Genomic DNA, 17,636 nt, shown 5'->3' with positions numbered 1-17,636 from the left:
GCAGGTCTTGTTTCCCCTGAGAGCTGTACCCTTTCACTGAACCTCATCTTTCATAACTACTGGGCTCCTTGAAACTCAAAGGGCCTTGACCAATATAAGCACGGGGGATGGTTCACACAAAAGCCTATAGGAACCAAAGATGCTTATGTGCCCTTGACTTTGCCCACAACCCCTAACTGTGTCCCTCTGAAGCACTGAGATCCCTGTCATTCAAAGCACTCAGGCAAAGGGTTGGTGTCCACCTCTTGGAGACATTGGTAAGTTGATCTCATAGGTCCTGCTTAACCACATGATTCTGAATTTCCACAATGGGCAGGCAGAGAGGTATTTTAAGATTGTTTATTCTCCTTTTCGGCACCCAGTGCCCTGTGCCTGACACCTGGTCCCTGGCAAGGAAGCCTGTACCCCTGGGGATGGGAGTGGGGCACCCAGTAAACAAAGAACACAGAAAGTTCCTCCGGTCCCTGCCCCCCACATCACACACACATCCCTGTGGTGGGACAGTGGCAGGGGTGTGGAGACAATGGGAACCTATGAGTCACGGGGGTAGGCAGGATAATGTTTCTCCAAAAAGGCTCCCTCTGGCCATGTCCGGAGTTGCTGACGTAGGCAGCTGCCAGGCAGTGACACCTGGAATGACCCTTAGTTCTGGGCAGTTGCTCGCCCTGCCCTGGATGACCTGGGTTTTCTTTTTATCTTTTAATTCAACTTTTATTTTTAGCAAAGTGATATATGCATATAAATACTTTTTAAAAAGCCAAATAATACTACACAGACTGTAAAGGAAAACAGCAATTGCCTGCCTCACCCTTCCCCATCCCCAGTCCCCAGAGGCAACTTCTTTTAGACTTTCCAGCCCTTTCTTCCTATTTTTCTTCTAATTCTTTAAATAACATATAACTAACTTTTAATCCCATGAGTATTTTTTATTATCCTACTTTAGCTGGTAGATTATCTTTCCACTACAAAAGGTGAAGATTAGCTCCATTCCATCCCCAACACACATACTTTTCCCCCATCCCCCCAATATAGTTAGATCTCAATTCGATGTTAACATTTTAACTATGTAAATAGTCATAATGTACCTGGGTTATACCTTTTTTTCTTGTGTAACATTTTGTTTTTCATGCTTTTTGTTTGTTTGCTTAATTTTGTATGTTCCCGTCACTAATTAACTCCCAAGCCCCCTGCTATAATTGTAAAACTTCTTTCAGAAGAATCATCTATCAGTCCCATTTGTTTTTTCTAGGTGAATTGCCTTTAGAGCCAAACATCTTTCTGCTCCTGGCTGGATGGGTACTCTCTGAGAGGATTGCTGCATGGTTAGCATCCTGAAGTGTCCCTTTACCGTTGATTGGGAATTCCCTTTGCTGTCTTCCTACATCAGATTCCCTGCTTTCTGAATCCAATGCCTTCTACCTTTATTTCTTCTTTTGCTGGTGCACTTCCTTCAATAGCTTTCAGAGAAATGGTGCAAGGGAGGTAAAATTTTTGAGACTTTGTATGTCTAAAAATATCTTTATCCTACCTTCATCTTGATTGATAGCTTGGCTGGGTATCTGATTCTAGGTTGGAAATTTTTTCCTTCAGAGTTTCAAGAGTTATTTCCCTTTGTCTTCTAGTTTCCTGGCTGGTTATGGAGTAGTTCAGTGACAGTCTAATTCCTAGGTCTTTATATGTGATCTGTATTTTTTTTCCTCTGGAAACTTTTTAGAATTTCTTTATTTTCCAGTGCACTGGTTGGTGTGTTTTTTCATTCACAGAGCTGAGTCCTCAGGCTCCCCTTTAATCTAGAAGCTCATGCCCTTTGGTTCCTTTCTGTGTTTATTATGTTCTGTCTTTTTGACATGGGCCTCTTAGCTTGGTTCTCTGATTTTCTAATCTTTACTTTTTGTCACCTTACTTTCAAGAGGATTTTGGTCTCTAACCCTTCTACTGATTGAAAAGAAAGTCTTCTACTTTATTTTTATTTTGTTTCTTTTTCTTCCTTTTTATTCAGAGAATTGCAAATTTTCAGAGAAGTTGAAAAAATAGTATACCTAACACTCTTTTCCCTACCATCTAGGTCAGTGCTAGAAGTACAATGTGAGCCACATACCTAATTTTAAGCTTTCCAGTAGCCACATTAAAAAGGTTAAAAGAAACAGATAAAATGAACTTTAATGTTTTACTTATTTTAAAATATTTCTATATGCAGTCAATATAAAAATTGTTAATAAGATATATTTCATTCCTTTTTTTGGTGCTAAGTCTTTGGAATTCGGTGTGTGCTTGTTCACCACCGAATTCACAGCATATCTCAATCTGAATGATGTCAAGTGCTTAGAAGCTACATGTGACAATTAGCTACTGTATTAGATAGTGCAGGACTACACTGAACAATTATTATACGTCTACCTACGAACTGCCTGTATATTTTGGCAGAATCATTTGAAAGAAATTTGTAGACCATGTTAATGGTTGATTTTTAAGTACTTTCACCTGCAGATCCTAAAATCAAGGCTATTCTGCTACATAACCACATCACCATTTTCACATCTAAGAAAGTTAACAATAATTCCCTAATATCTTTAATGTCTTGTCCATGTTCAAATTTCCCCAACTGTGCTCAAATTTTCTTTTATACTGAGATCACATCTAGAGTCATTCGGTTGCTGGGTCTCCTTAGTCTTTTTCAACATCTATAATAGTTTTCCCTACATGGCCATTTTCAGTATCTAGGCAAGTTGTCCTGTAGAATGGCCTGCATTCTGGGTTTGTCTGATTGGTTCTTCATGATGTCATTCAATTTTATTCCTCTACCTCTTGCATTTACTGGAGCCTGGAAGTCAGATTGCGGTAAAATTCAGATTAAATATTTTTAGCAAGGATACTACATAGCTTGCTATCATGTTTTTAATTTTCAAGAGCTATTGCTTATTCTGTGACCATCACTTCCATATAGCATCCTACTCTTGTTTCAAAGGTCACAGTATTTCTCTAGTCTCTGAGAATATTAATTATCTCAAAGAGGCAGAAAGGATTCTGCTTTCTGCATCATCTCTGAGTTAAGGTTGTTTTTGTTTTTTTTTTCCTTATTTGCTTACTCTGGGTTCTCTTTTTATAATGACGCCTCTCTTGTAATGCCCAGTGATTGTTGGTTGTCTATGCATACTTAAGACTAAGGCTCTGATTATGTGAACAGGGCTTGTGCCTAGAAGATTTGGTGACAAGCTAACTTTTTCATTGAGAAACCTTTAAACGTCAATATCTGTAGGACTCTTCTCTTGGGACAATTTCCCTAGAGAGAATCCCTGGAATTTGCTGGGGGATATAAACCTGTTTCCAATGTTCTGATGCTGAATGGGGAAGAGCTCATGGAAACTTACCGTTCAGTGTTCAGACTTGCACTTAATCCCCTGCCTCAGCTGTGTAATCCTCTCTGTTGGTAAGCCAGCCCATTCTCTGCCAGGGTGGAGAAGGCAGTGTCCAGCTGTGCAAGAAGTGGAGGGGGGGATCTGGGGTTATCACAGCTCCTTAATCCACTTCCAACCAGTCCTCTTCAGTTCTCACCCCCAGCACCACCCCTCCCCCCTTTTAGAGAGATCTGGCGTTTCCAGGTGCTGAGACGTTCAAGATACCCACAGCCTGAAGCAGTGGCTTCTTTCTGTTATCCTGCCCATCCTCTCACCCCCACCCCCAACCCCAGGCAGTTAAGGTGCAGTTTCTGCCAGGCTAAGTGATTGTCCATCCCTTTAGAGCTTCCAGAATCTTCCTGACTACTGCACACCTTCACTCTTCTTGTCCTTGTGGGCTATGCCTCATCAGGATCATCTCGGTGGGGTTTAGGAGATTGCAAAGATAAAAAGTGCTCAGTCCTACAGGCTTTCTGTTCAGCAGTGGCCCATTTTCTAGAGGTAAAAATTGAGGCCCAGAGAAATCTGAGGAGGTCCCACACCCAAATTCCAACCACACTAAGAGAGCAGCATGGCCAGAGACCTGGCAGAAGCTTCACCCCTAAAAATCTCTGTTCCGTGGCCTGGCTTCTGCGGTGCAGGGAAGCCAGGACCTTGGTTTTGACCATGATATTAGCATTCTGAAGTGGTTCCTCTACCCCAGTTACATCTCCAGACTCCAACCTTTGGGTCTGCCTACCTGCTTGCTCCCCACTGCCTTCCAGGGCCTGGCCCTCACTCTGTGTCTCTAAACTTCTCTCTTTTGCTGCTTTTATTTCTTTTCTCTTTTTATCTCACTTTCTTATTCTCAGTATCTTTTTTTTCCTTCTTTTTTTCTCTCTCTCCTGTTTCTCTCTTTTCCTCCCCCACCCCAACTCTCTCTCTCCCTCTCTCTCTCTCCATCCATCCCTGACTTCTTCCTTTGGTAAATAAGGACTTTTCAATCTACACCAGCAGTTCTCAGTCAGGGCTGAGTTTCCCAGCTCCCCCAGGAAACACCTGCAGCTGTGGAGGGGGCTGGTGCTGACACCTGGTGGGTAGAGGCCAGGGGTGCTGCCAAACATCCTACGATGCACAGGGCGGCCTGAACGACAAAGGATCATCCAGCCCAAAATGTCAGTAGTGCTGAGGATGAGAAAGCCTGGTCCCCTGTAACCTCTACTGCACACATCATCTCTAGTTCCTCTCAGAGAAAACAGCAGTGGAGAACAGAGGCCCGAGAGGGAGCCACTGCCAGCAGCCGGCTGTGATGAGCAGCCCAGGCTGTGGGCGGGATGCAGCCTTGGGAATCTGGTGTCGGTTTTGGCCTTGTCAGGGTCAGTCAGGGTCAGTCTGGTGGGAAAGCTCTCCTTAGTCCCTTCAGGTGCTGCCGCCAGGTGTTTACCTGACTGCGGGACCACCCTGGTCCTGGCTCAGGAGCAAGTAATGAAAACACAGTCGGCCCACTGCCCACTCCAGACTGGCCTCTCACCACCGCTGTGAAGGAGGGGTAGCTCCTTCTCCTTCTCCTTCCTCCTGGGCCTGTTCTACAGGCATGCCAGAAACCCTCCGAGAATCAGTGTGCCATGTGATGGAGGGGGCAGGGGGACAGGCAAGGGCCGGCTGCCTTCCCTGCCTGTAACCCTACACTACCAGAGCCTCCACAGGCTGTGTCTATTCCCTGAAGTTGGTAGAAATAGGGGAGGGTTGTGGGGCAGGACTGGGGGGATCCTGAGAGTCTGCATTTCTGAGAAGTTCCCATGTCGTGCTGCTGTCCGTGAACCGCGCTTTGAGTGGCTTTGAGGCTCTAGGGGGCCTCAGAGTCCCTCTAGGAGTCCATCTGTCCACTCTCCTGTTCTGTCTGCATGTGGCCCCAGAGCCTGGCTCCTTAATCCAGGAAGGCAGGTCCTTTTTCCTTGCAGCCTCCCAGGACAGCATCCAAGATCAAGGCCCAGTTCATCCCAGAGGCGCCACATTACAAACCTGGCAACTGTGCCCTGTATGCCCTGTCCCTGCCGCCAGCCACCACCTCCTTCCGTCCTGGGCCGATTCTCCATCTTGGCATTGGCGGCTGCTGTGACGCCCTTGGACTAGAGCCACCCCTTGAACTCTGTGTTTTGCCAGAGTTAATTGACTTTAAAACACAAAAGCTGTGTGTGTGTAGGGGGTGCTCCCTGGGCGGGTGTGTTTAGGAAGGTTATGTCATAAAAGTGAACACAGCCTTGTCTGCAGGGGTCTCCTTGTTGTATGGTGTGTGTATATGTGTGTGTGTGTGTCTGTCCATCCTCCGGTCCTTTGGTGTTGATGTTCGGGTGTGCATGGCAGGGCCTCCAACAGCCGCGCGATGCTGTGTGTGTGTGTGTGTGTGGAATGGGGATGGAAAGGCAGGAAGGAAAGGCCAAGGCACCGGCAGCTTCATCCCTGGGCCTCCCCTTTCTCCTGCACTGGATAAACATCTTGTTTGTCCACCGGATAGTAGCCCTGAGGCTTACACTCCTCCTCCTGCCCCACTCCCTACCCCCAGGGCTCAGGACTGGCTAGACCTGCACAGGAAGTCTGGCTGAACCGTAATCCGGCATGGAAAATGCCAAGAAGGAAGGCGCCATGCCAGGCCTGTTGACGGACTGGGCGGGCAGCACCGAGACCAGATGTACCTTCATAGCTTGGAGGCTCAGACCGCAGCCTCCTCACCGCGCTGCTCCCACCTCCGTGGCGCCACCCGGAGCACAATGGGGCCATTTCAGAGTAAAATCTCAGTGAAATCCGTCTGCCCAGGAGGAGTTCTCAAACTCAGCCGGGAAGGCTCTGGGGCTTCTAGCAAAGTGGAACTCTAGTGCCCCATCTTCTCTGCCAGGGTCTGTGGTGACCAGGTGGAGGGCAGGGGACACAGCAGCCTCACAGTTCGAATCCCTTCCCATCAGAGACATCTAGCAAAGGCAGGGGCAAAAGAGAGTGAGCTCCGTTGCTGGAGATGTGACCTGTTCACTTCGAGCTGCTGAGGTTACATATGTCAAACTCTTCATTCCTCTGCCTCCAGGCTGACTGAACTGCGAAGAAAACAAATGCTCCTAGTTTAAAGAGTCCTAGAAAAGTCAACTTTGCAGCTTCTCCACATCCCCAGCTCAGTCAGGACTTCCCTTCCTCTGTCTCTCATTTGGACAGTGATAATTCCTGGGCATAGCTTCTAGTTTCCATGTTTATGAACGAATAGGAGGTGGCTTTTGTCTGTTCCTGGAACAGACAGTGACTAAGGTCATGCAAGTGACAGAAGGGTGTTTTCCAAATGTTATTGGAATTGAACCCCATTCAGGGTCCCTTCCTGCCCACCCCTTGGCCCTCCCCAGCATGGAGGCCCCTAGGGCTCAAACAGGGGCCATGGGACACATCCAGGAAGATGCCAAAGCCTGTTCTCTCTCTCCCTGTCTGGGAGTCAAGACAGTTGTGTGTGTTGGCGGGTGAGGGGCAATGATCCTCTGCTTCTTGGCCTGTGGGCTGGAACATCTGGCAGTCAGCCCCAATTCTCCCCTCTCCCCTGGCCCTCTGGTGTCTTCAGTCACTGTATGCATTCCTAGTCCTGCCAGTTCCTGCTCCCTTGGTAGCCAGACATGGATCAGGGCCTGTGAGGCTGAGAAGAAACAGTGCCAAGGGGGTGGGGCTCACTCCCTGTCCTGGTTACCAAAGAGGACACAACCCCTGGTGAGGCTGTCACCCCGATAGCCTCAGAGGGCACAGCAGGACCAAGCCTCTGAGTCAGGTGAAGTCTGGAGCCCAACCAGACCTCACCTGGCAGCTCAACCCCAAGGTCTTTCCTGACTCATCGCTGAGTCTGGGTCTCCACGGTCCTTGGAGTTTGGACTGTGTTTTTGGCATTTATTGAGATTTGGTCTTGAATGTTTTTAAGACTTCCTCTGAATGCACATGGATGTCTCCCTGCATGTGTTTCTGCACGTGCACACACATAACAGAGAGAGAGAAATGCAGAGAGGGAGAGAAACGAATAGAGGCAGCAAGACAGTGGCAGGGACGCAGGGAGACATGGATACCCTAGCAGAGATCCCCGGAGAAGAAAAACTGTTTTTCCCCCTCAGACTGTATCTCTCCCCTCAGCAGGGCTGTGTCTCCCCTCAGACCAGGGCTCCCTGAGGACAGGGCTGTGTCTCCCCTCAGACTGGGGTCCCTGAGGACGGGGCTGTGTCTCCCCATTCAGACTGGGGCTCCCTGAGGACAGGGCTGTGTCTCCCCCTCAGACTGGGGTCCCTGAGGACGGGGCTGTGTCTCCCCCTCAGGCAGGGCCTCCCTGAGAAGCTGGCCCACTCTGGAATGAGGAACCACAAGCACTCCCTGTATGGATACCATGAGTGTGTGGTGAGCCTACTTTCCCTAAGTCCTCAGAGGCTTCTGCAGTAACGCCCAGGGAATGCTCCTTGTTTCTAGGCCGGAGTTCAGGGAAGTCCAGTCCGGGTCTCCTCATTAACAGAGACAATTTGGATGGACTCGAGGCCTGGGACTCCCCACAGGCCCGCCTGGCCCTGGCCCGCTACCTCCTGCCCTTCCTCCTCTTCCTTCCCTCTTCCCCTCCCTCTGCTGTGGGCAGAGAGGGTTGGAATCAGATCTGCAGCCCAAGGCAGCACCCAACAGAGCAGTCCTCCTCCTGGGGTGTCAGCAAACCCAACTCCCAGGCACCAGCGATGGGCGCGAGGGGCGGCCTGCCTGGCCTCCCAGGTAAACAGCCTCCCTGTGCTCACTGGACCTATGTGGATGCAGAAGGGCAGGCCCCTCCTTGCCTGTCAATGATGCCTCCTTGGAGGAGGATGAGGAAGACGGATCCAGGAATCAGGAAAGATATGGATGAGAAAGACAAGGGGTATGAAGGAAACAGAGGACAAATCATGAGAAGGATGGTATATCGGCACAGCAACTATAAAATTGGATGAAGTGGGCTTTTAATCATCTGTCTTGCCATTTTTGCTTTATCACAGGATGAACAGAACGCCCACTAGAATTTCAGTTTCTTGAAGGCTGGGCGCTAAGCTTTGTTGGCTGTTGCATCCTGTGTATCTAGATGCCTGGCACATAGTAGGTGCTCAATTAATATTTGTTGATTGAGTGACAGATCCTCAGCTGGTGTGGTTTCATGGACTTCGGCCCCTTGTATCATGTTGCTGACAGTTACCGGAGTTTCCTCTGCTCTCCACCCCTACCCGACTCACTCACCCCAGGCGCTGTGTAGGGTGGGCCTGGCGGCCATGAGACCTGCATTCCAGAGCTGACTCTGCTTCTCTCGAGGTGTGTGATTATGTAAGTCTCTGCTCCCCCGTCTCAGTTTTTCCATCTGTGAAATGAGGAGAATGGATTAGTGTAGTGTCTTTCAAAGACCTTTCCTCTAGCCGCTCAAGCAGTGGAGCCCTTTCTTCAAAAGAAATCTTAAGAGAAAGGATTAGCAGACACTAACTACTACATATAAAATAGATAAATAGCAATGCCTCACTGTACAGCACAGGGAACTATATTCAATATCTTGTAATGGCCTAGAATGAAAAAGAATATGAGAAGGAATATGTATGTATGTATGTGTATAACTGAATCACTGTGCTGTACACTAGAAATTAACACAACATTGTTCAATTTAAGAAAAATTTTTTTAAAAAGAAAAAGCTCAAAATATAGAAGAGCTGATTCTAGAAGGTCTCTAAAGGAGGAGGGGAGAGAGGAGCTGGACGCCAGTCCCCTTCCTTCGCACCCTTCTCCTCACAGGTTCCCTGGAGCCCCCTCTAGGGACCCAATAAGCCCTGCTGAGCCCAGTTTGAGAACCCCTGAAGGGCTGTTTTCTCAGAATTCTAAGATCCTGAGGAAGGAGAGAGGAGAAAGCCCAAAAGGTTGGGGCTGACCGTGTCTGCCCACAGGGCCCAGGGGAGTCAGGGTGGATTTCATCGTAACTCAGTCCCCAGGGAGGCCAGAGTGAGGGGCTCCAGTGATTCTGAGGTGGGGCCGAATGTGGGTGTTTGTGGTGGGAGATGGGGGGGCTCCTTCAGCATCAAGCCCAGCCCCAGCTCAGGAAACCCAGGAACAACCAGTTTCAGTCAAAGTTACATACCCTGAAAGCAGACAAACCTCTCTGTGGAGGAGGGAGTCTGGGAGGGTCCTGGCAGCCGGGAGCTCTGAGAAGTCTGGGGAGGTGGACCCCCTCTCCACCTCTGCAGACCTCAAGCTCCAACCTGCCAGCAGATCATCACATGGGTGCCACCGCCCCCTTGTGGTCATGCCCACAGCTGCGCTGAAACATCTGTCCCTCAGGGATGCTCCAAGTGCCTTGGAGATGAACACCCCCCAAAGGCCAGATTCTCTCAGGCTGGGGTCTGGCCTGGGGAACTCCGGGTATCTCTGCCTCTGGCTTCACTTTTTCACTCAGGCTGAGCTTCCCAGAAAACGAAACACCAAAAACCAAAGCCATGTGGTATGTTGTACCCACCTCGGGGCTGGGAATCTAAAGATGAGACTGGGGCTTGAATACTGTGGCCTCCAAAATGCTGTGTGACCTGGGGGAGTCAGATAACCTCTCTGAGCCTCTGCATACTTGTCTATAAAATGAGAATAGTAGTTCCTGCCCTGCGAGCCTAGGAGCTATCGTGAGGGTTTGTGAAACACCCTTTGCATAAAGCTCTGGGCACATACAAAGGGTCCAAAACAGAGAGTCATGGTCAAGAGGGGAGCAGAAAGGGGTGGGGCTGGGAGGGACTAGTCTAGAGAAAGCAGTGCTGGGAGGTTTGCAGGAGACAACTGTGAAAAGAAGAGCGGGAAGGAGAAACACAACCCCGGGTGCCCAGAGAGAGGCCCCAGGATTCCCTACCCCTTTGCCTTGAACAAACTCATCTTGTCTGCAGAGCTCCTTATAGCCCTCAATTCCCCCAGGAGCCTCGGCCTGTGCCTCCAGTCCTTCCTGGGGAGCCTCACACTGACCCCACAGCAGGACACTGTCATGGAGCCTCCGAGCCCTCACATTTGCTGAACAATTGATACACAGGTGCCATTGCGTTTATCCTTCCCAGCCCTGAGGTACATAGAATGAAGATGGCCTTTCCTCTAGTTTCCAATGACAGGTTCCTCATTTCCATCGGACACCACACCTTGAACATTTATATTTCTAGCAACAGTCTCTTCCATGGCAATCTAGGCTCTCTTCAAACTCTCCCAGCCACTACCATTCATTACCCAATTCCAAAGCCATGTCCACATTTTTGGGTACCTGTTGCAGCAGCACCCCAGGACCACCAGAAGCGAGGGGAGGGCCACAGATTCTCCCTCACAGCCCTCGACCCTGCCCATACGCACTCTCAGACTCATTTCTGTGGTTTTAAGCCACCAGTTCATGGTTACCATGTTACAGAAGCCCTAGCAAATGAATACACACCATTGCATCCTCTCCCTGGTTCTGCTCCGGCCCCAGGACAGCCCCTCCCCGCATGCTCTGCCCCAACTCTCTTCTTCCATCTCTCCAGCTGCCTCCATTTCCTCCTGTGACCTCCCTCCTTGCATCTCTGCAGTGGTCCTAAATAGATTCTCAGTCCCCTCAAGGCTGCATGAGTCGGGTCCCATTGGTCTCTTGACAGTAACAATCATAGCTCGCATGTCCCGCCCTTATCATGTGGCAGGCTAGGGGTTAGACGCCTTACGTGCACTCTCTCATTGAATCCCCACATGAGGTAAGTACCAACATTATCCTAGTTTTCCAGGGGGAACTGACCTTCAGAGAGGCTAAGTAACCTGCCAAAGTCACACAGCAGGAACACTGGACCCGGGCAGGTCTCAGTGGAAAGTCCATGCTGGTAACTCCTGTACTTCCTGGCTTCCCACACGTCCTGCTTCTCTCAGAGTCATCATTTCCACTTGAATAGCCTGAGGTCTCTTCAAGTTCACAGTATCTAGAACAAGCTTGACATCCCCGCCCCAGCAACCCTCCCCTTTTACCCCACCTGCCAACACACATAGCAGTTCTTCCTGCCACTTCCTGTAATGGGCTCAGAATCCCCTGGGCTGGAGACATGGCTTCTCCCCAGCCTTGCTCCAAGGTCTCCTAGGGTTTGGAAAAGACAACGGTGATTTTTCCTCTAGGGGATCCCTGTACTTTTTTAATTTTTAAATTTTACTTACTGATTGATTTTTTAAATTTTAAAACAGTAGTATTCACTTTTTTTGGTGTACAGTTTTATGAATTTTAACACATGCCTAGATTCTTAATTTTTTATTGAGGTGTAATTGACATATAACATTATATAAGCTTCACGTGTACATGATAATTTAGTATGTATGTAAATTGCAAAATGATCACCATAGAAAGTCTAGTTAACATCTGTAACCGTACATAGTTACAAAATTTTTTTTCTTATGAGAACTTGTAAGATCTACTCTCTTAGCAACTTTCACATATGCAACACAGTTTTATTAACAATAGTCACCATGCTATACATTACATCCCCAGGACTTTATTTTATAACTGAAAGTTTGTACCTTTTGACCCCTTCACCCATGTCACCCACTCTCCACCCCCTGCCTCTGGCAACCACCAGTCTGTTCTCTGTATCTATGAGCCTGGTTTTTTTTTTGAAAAAAAATTTCCTTTTTTGGTTTTGTTTTGTTTTTAGATTCCACATATAAATGATATCATCCTTTTTTTTTCCTTCTGTAACTTATTTCACTTAGCACGATGCCCTCAAGGTCCATCTATATTGTCATAAATGGAAATTTTCCTTTTTTTAATAGTTGAATAATATTCTTTGTGTATATACCGCATTTTCTTTATCCATTCATCCATCAATAGACACTTAAGTTGTTTCCATAGCTTGGTTATTTAAATAATACTTCAATGAACATGGGGATGCATATATCTTTTCAAGTTAGTGTTTTTGTTTCCTTCAGAAAAGACGTGGTCTTGCAGGGTCTTTTGTAAGTTTTTTGAAAAACATCCACACTGCTTACTATAGTGGCTGCACCAATTTACATTCCTACCAACAGGGCATAAGGGCTCCCTTTTCACCACATCTTTGCCAGCACTTGTTGCTTCTTGTCTTTTTGACAATAGCTATTCTGACAGGTGTGAGGTGATATATCACTGTGGTTTTGATTTGCATTTCCCTGCTGATTAGTGATGTTGAGCTTTTTCTTGTTTCAACCTTTTCATGTTGGCCATCTGTATGTTTTCTTTGGAGTAATGTCTACTGAGATCCTCTGCTCATTTTTTAGTTGGATTGCTAGTTTGTTCATTTTTTGCTATTGAGTTGTATGAATTCTTTATATATTTTTGGATATTAATGTCTTATAAGGTATAAGATTTGCAAATATCTTCTCCCATTCAGTAGGTTGCCTTTTCATTTTGTTGATGGTTTCCTTTGCTGTGTGGAAGCTTTTTAGTTTGATGTAGTCCCACTTTATTTTTGCTTTTATTGCCTTGGCTTTTGGTGTCAAATCCAAAATACCCCATTATATTAATGTCAGAGAGCTTACCACTTATGGTTTTCTTCTAGGAATTTTATGGGTTCAGGTCTCCCATTCAAGCCTTTAACCCATTTTGAGATAATGTTTGTGTGTGGTATGAGATACAGTCCAGCTTTATTCTTTTGCATGTGGTTGTCCAGCTTTCCCAACACCTTTTATTGAAGAGATTGTCTTTCTTGTATATTCTTGGCCCCTTTGTTGTAAATTAATTGACCATATATAAGTGGGTTTATTTCTGGGCTCTCTACTCTGTTCTGTTGATTTTGCTCTAGGATTCTGTTTCATGATTTTATGCCGATATCGTATTATTTTGGTTACTTTTGTAGTTATTTTGATAGCTTCGTAATACAGTTTGAAATCAAGGAGTGTGATGCCTCTAATCTTTCTCAAGATTGCTTGGCCCATTTGGGGTCTTTTATGGATCCATACAAATTTTAGGATTGTTTGTTCTATTTCTACGAAAAAATGCTGTTGGCATTTTGATAGGGATCGCACTGAATCTGTAAATTGCTTTGGGTAGTATGGACATTTCAATCTTAATTCTTTCAACCCATGAACATGAAATATCCTTCCATTTGCTTGTGTCTTCTTCAGTTTCCTTCATCAGTGTCATGGTTTTCAGCATACAGGTCTTTTACTTCCTTGGTTAAAATTTTTTCCCAGGTATTTTATTCTTTTCGATACAATTGTAAATGGAGTTTTTTCTTAATTTCTCTTTCTGACAGTTTGTTATTAGTGTATAGAAACACTACTGTTTATTGATTTTGTATCCTGCAACTATACCGAATTCACTTATTAGATCTAACAGTTTTTTTGGGTGGAGTCTTAAGGGTTTTCTGTGTATAATATCACATCATCTGCAAACAGGGACAGTTTTACTTCTCCCTTTCCAATTTGAATGCCTTTTTTTGCTTGCTTAATGCTCCAGCTAGGACTTTCAATACTATGTTGAATGAAAGTAGTGGGAGTGAGCATTCTTGTCTTGTTCCTGATCTTAGAGGAAAAGCTTTCAGCTTTTCACGGCTGTATAAGATGTTAGCTATAGGCTTGTCATAGACGGCCTTTATTATGTTGAGATGCATTCCCTCTACACCCACTTTGTTGAAAGTCTTTATCATAAATGGATATCTAATTTTGTCAAATGCTTTTCCTGTATCTATTGAAATGATCATATGAATGTCTACGTTTTGTAATCATCACCTTAAACAGGATACAGGATAATTTCAATGTCCTAAAGAACGCTCACCTCTGGAAACCACTGATCTGTTTTCAGTCCTTCATTTGTTCCCTGTGGCTGCTATAACAAATCACCACAAACTTGGTGGCTTAATGCAACAGAAACCTATTCTCTCCCAGTTCTAGAGGCCAGAAGTCCATAATCAGTATCACTGGGCTGAAATCAAGGTGCTAGCAGGGCTGCCTTCCTTCTGGAGGCTCCAGGGGAGACTCTCTGCTTCTTGCTTCTTCAAGCTTCTGATGGCTGCCAGCATCCCTTGGCTGCAGCCACATTAATCCAATCTTCAAGGCCAGCATCATCCAATCTCCCTCTGTTCCACCTTCATATAGTGTTTTAGTCTATGTGAAACCTCCTTCTGCCTCTCTTTGATTGCATTTAGGGCTCACTTGGATAATCCAGGATCATCACCCCATATCAGGAACTTTAACTTAATCACATCTGCAAAATACTTTTTTGCTGGGTGAGTTAACATTCACAGGTGCCAGGGATTAGGCGGTGGCTGGCTACCTTTTAGGAGTGCCACAGCCTAGCCTACCACATATCCCTACCATCCATTCCAGAGGTCGTATACAGTCGTGTAACCTTTTGAGACTAGCTTCTGTCACTTGGCATAATGCCTTTGAGATCCAGCCAATTTGTTGCATTCATCAATAGTTCATTCTTTTTTATTGGTGAGTAGCATTCCATCGTATGGATAGATCAGAGTTTGTTTATCTGTTCACCAGCTGAAGAACATTTGGATTATTTCCAATCTGGGTGATTATGATTGTGCTACTATAAATATCCGTGGATAGGCTTTTTTTATAGAAACACACATTTTCATTTCACTAGAGAATATCTCTAGGAGTAGGATTGCTAGGTTATGTGGTAAATGTATGTGTAACTAAGAGAAAGTGACAAACCATTTTCTGGAGGAACTGTACCGTCTGGCATTCCCATCAGCAGTGCAGGAGAGTTCCAGTCGCTCCACATCCTTGCCAGCACTTGGTATTTCTAGTATTAACATTTTTAAACCATTTTAATATATAATGATATGTCATTGTGGTTTTAATTTTGTATTTTCCTAATGACTAAGAATGTTGAGCATCTTTTCGTGTGTGTGTGTTTCCTATCTGTGTATTTTCTTTGGTGAAGTGTCTGCTCAAACTATTTTGTCTGTTTTTAAAATTAGGTTGTCTTAATGTTGAGTTTTGAGGATTCTTTATATATTCTTGATACAAGTCCTTTGTCAGATATATGGTTGCCATATATTTTCTCTCATTCTGTGGCTTAATTTTCATTCTTCTTACTTTGTCCTTACCAGAGCAAAAGTTTTAAATTTCACTGAAGGTAAATTTATCTTTTTCTTTTTGAATCATGCTTTTGGTGTCATACCTAAGAACTCTTGCCAAACTCAAAATCACAAAGATTGTCTCTTTTCTTATAAGAATTTTGTTGCTCTACATTTTATATTTGGGCCCATGGGTCATTCTAGGTTAATTTTTATATACAGTATGAGCATACAGATTGAGTTTTTTAAAAAAAATAAAATGGAGTTCCAGTTGTCCCAGCACCATTTGTTGAAAATATACCACTGAATTGTTCTTACATCTTTGTCAAAAATCAATTGATCATATTTGTGTGAGTCTCTTTTGGACTCTCTGTTTTGCTCCACTGAGCTATATGTCTATTCTTTCCCCAGTACCACACTATCTTGATTAATTTAGTTTACAGTATGTCTTAAAATAATGTAATGCAAATCCTGTGATTTTGATTTTTTCATTTCAAAATTGTTTTGGCAATTCAAATTTCTTTACCTTCCCGTATAAGTTTTGGAATCAACTTGTCTGTATCTACAAAGAATCTTGTTTGTGTCTTTCCAATTGTATATTCAAATTCATCTGGAGATAATATCAGAAGTTAACATCAGAAGTTTACAACTTGATATTCTTTTGAATGAGAGTCTTGACCCTAAATCCAGCACTACATCTCCTTATGGCCCCATGTCACTGTCTTTGGCAACACCTTGTGCAGTCACCAGGTCCTATTAATTCATTCTTCCATTAACCATCTCTTGAGTGGACTTGAGTCACCCTTCACGGTCACTGTCAAGGGTTTGCACACCAGGATCCAGACCCTTCATGATCTCACCCCAGAATGGGTGTAGTGGGTTCCTGCTGGTCCTTCCTTAGCCCACACCGCCCCTTCTGCATCTTCCTGAAAACTTCTTTACCTGGAATGCTTCACTGGCTCCACTTTGCCCACTGAACCAAGTCCAGAATCTTTAGGTTGACATTCAAGTTCCCTTTGGTCTGTCTGCTCCCTGCCTCCCAGTCTTCTCTCTTTCTCCACCTTTGAGACACCTTCTTCGTGGTTGCACTGGGAGGAGTCGCCCTTCCCTGTGAGGGCCTTAAGATTTCCCACCTGGGTGTTCTTGTATGTGCTCAGCACAACCCCCTCCCTCACAACCCTTCTCTGACTGTTCACATCCTGCCTGACTGGTATATCCAACCAATGTTATTTCCTGAGCATTTCACTAAAGATGCCCTGGCAGATGGAAACACATCCTGCAGGACATGATAGGTACACAAGTAGCTGAAATGCTAGGTAATTTATGATAAATGCCAGATCATAAGGACTTGAGAATTCAGAGAAGGAAAAACAAATACTTTAAGAGATAATCAGAGAAAGCTTCCTTCAAGGCTTAAACTGAACTCAGCTTCCGCACAGAAGCAGACCTACCTTCCAGTGGCCTAAAGAACGGTGTGTGTGTGTGTGTGTGTGTGTGTGTTAGAGATGGGTGGGCAGGGAGCATCTAGGAACAACACTTCTAGGTTATGAAGAAAGCGTAGTGAACTCCTTGGTGACTAGTAATACTTCTTCATCTGTATAATAGGTAGCTGGCTTAATAAATAATTCTTGCTTTGTTATTCAGAGAATAGAGACTACATCCTCTCAGAATTCAAGAAATTCAGAGAAAGAAGAAAAAAAAAACCAGGCATAGCCCCCCAAAATTTTGTGAAATTAAAAGGAAAGGTATACAGGTAATCACTATTCGATTCTGAAAGGGAAAATGGTTGAAAGAGTTTCAGGAATGAAAATCTAGCCACACAATGGCCAATTACTGCTGCAGGAAGTAAAAAGAGTAAAATGTAAAGACCCTGATGTAGCTCCCTTATCTTTGCATCCCCAATACCTAGAGAAGCAGTAGAGGCGAGTATTTGACTCTCTGTATTTGCTCTTGAGTGATCAAAAAATTCGAATGGAAAATTGATTTGATTTTGGAACCCAGAAATATGCCCACGCAGGCTTATTTGGAAGAAGAGCCATACGACTTCAGCACCGCCACCTTGTGGCAGCATGGATATATTACAAGCTAAACTTCCACAAAGACCTAACTTCCTGAATGTTGAAGTGTCCCTTTACAAAGGCTAGGCTAGCACTTCCCTGCCAGGTTCTCCCCTTCTCCCCAGGGTCTCAGCTAGCAGGGCCCCGATCAAAGCTTCTAAGATGGTTCG

At 45.3% G+C, this 17,636-nt stretch overlaps 1 long non-coding RNA gene across 5 annotated transcripts in view; it reads right to left on the bottom strand.

Annotated features, from left to right (window-relative positions):
* LOC106730378 overlaps window positions 1-17,636 on the bottom strand; it is a 55,673-nt gene that overhangs the window by 10,653 nt on the left and 27,384 nt on the right. For 3 of the 5 annotated variants that reach the window (XR_001366837.2, XR_004313562.1, XR_004313561.1), the window contains exons 3-5: window positions 8,628-8,745; window positions 6,068-6,460; window positions 3,369-3,472 (exon numbers count right to left, since the gene is read on the bottom strand). This is a non-coding gene — a long non-coding RNA (uncharacterized LOC106730378). The remainder of the gene's footprint in view (window positions 1-3,368; window positions 3,473-6,067; window positions 6,461-8,627; window positions 8,746-17,636) is intronic. The other 2 variants (XR_004313563.1, XR_004313564.1) reach the window with 2 other exon arrangements.

The sequence above is a fragment of the Camelus ferus genome, chromosome 20 (assembly GCF_009834535.1).
Source record: "Camelus ferus isolate YT-003-E chromosome 20, BCGSAC_Cfer_1.0, whole genome shotgun sequence".
In the NCBI taxonomy this organism is placed as follows: domain Eukaryota; kingdom Metazoa; phylum Chordata; class Mammalia; order Artiodactyla; family Camelidae; genus Camelus; species Camelus ferus.
This window is presented reverse-complemented; position numbering and strand designations above follow the sequence as displayed.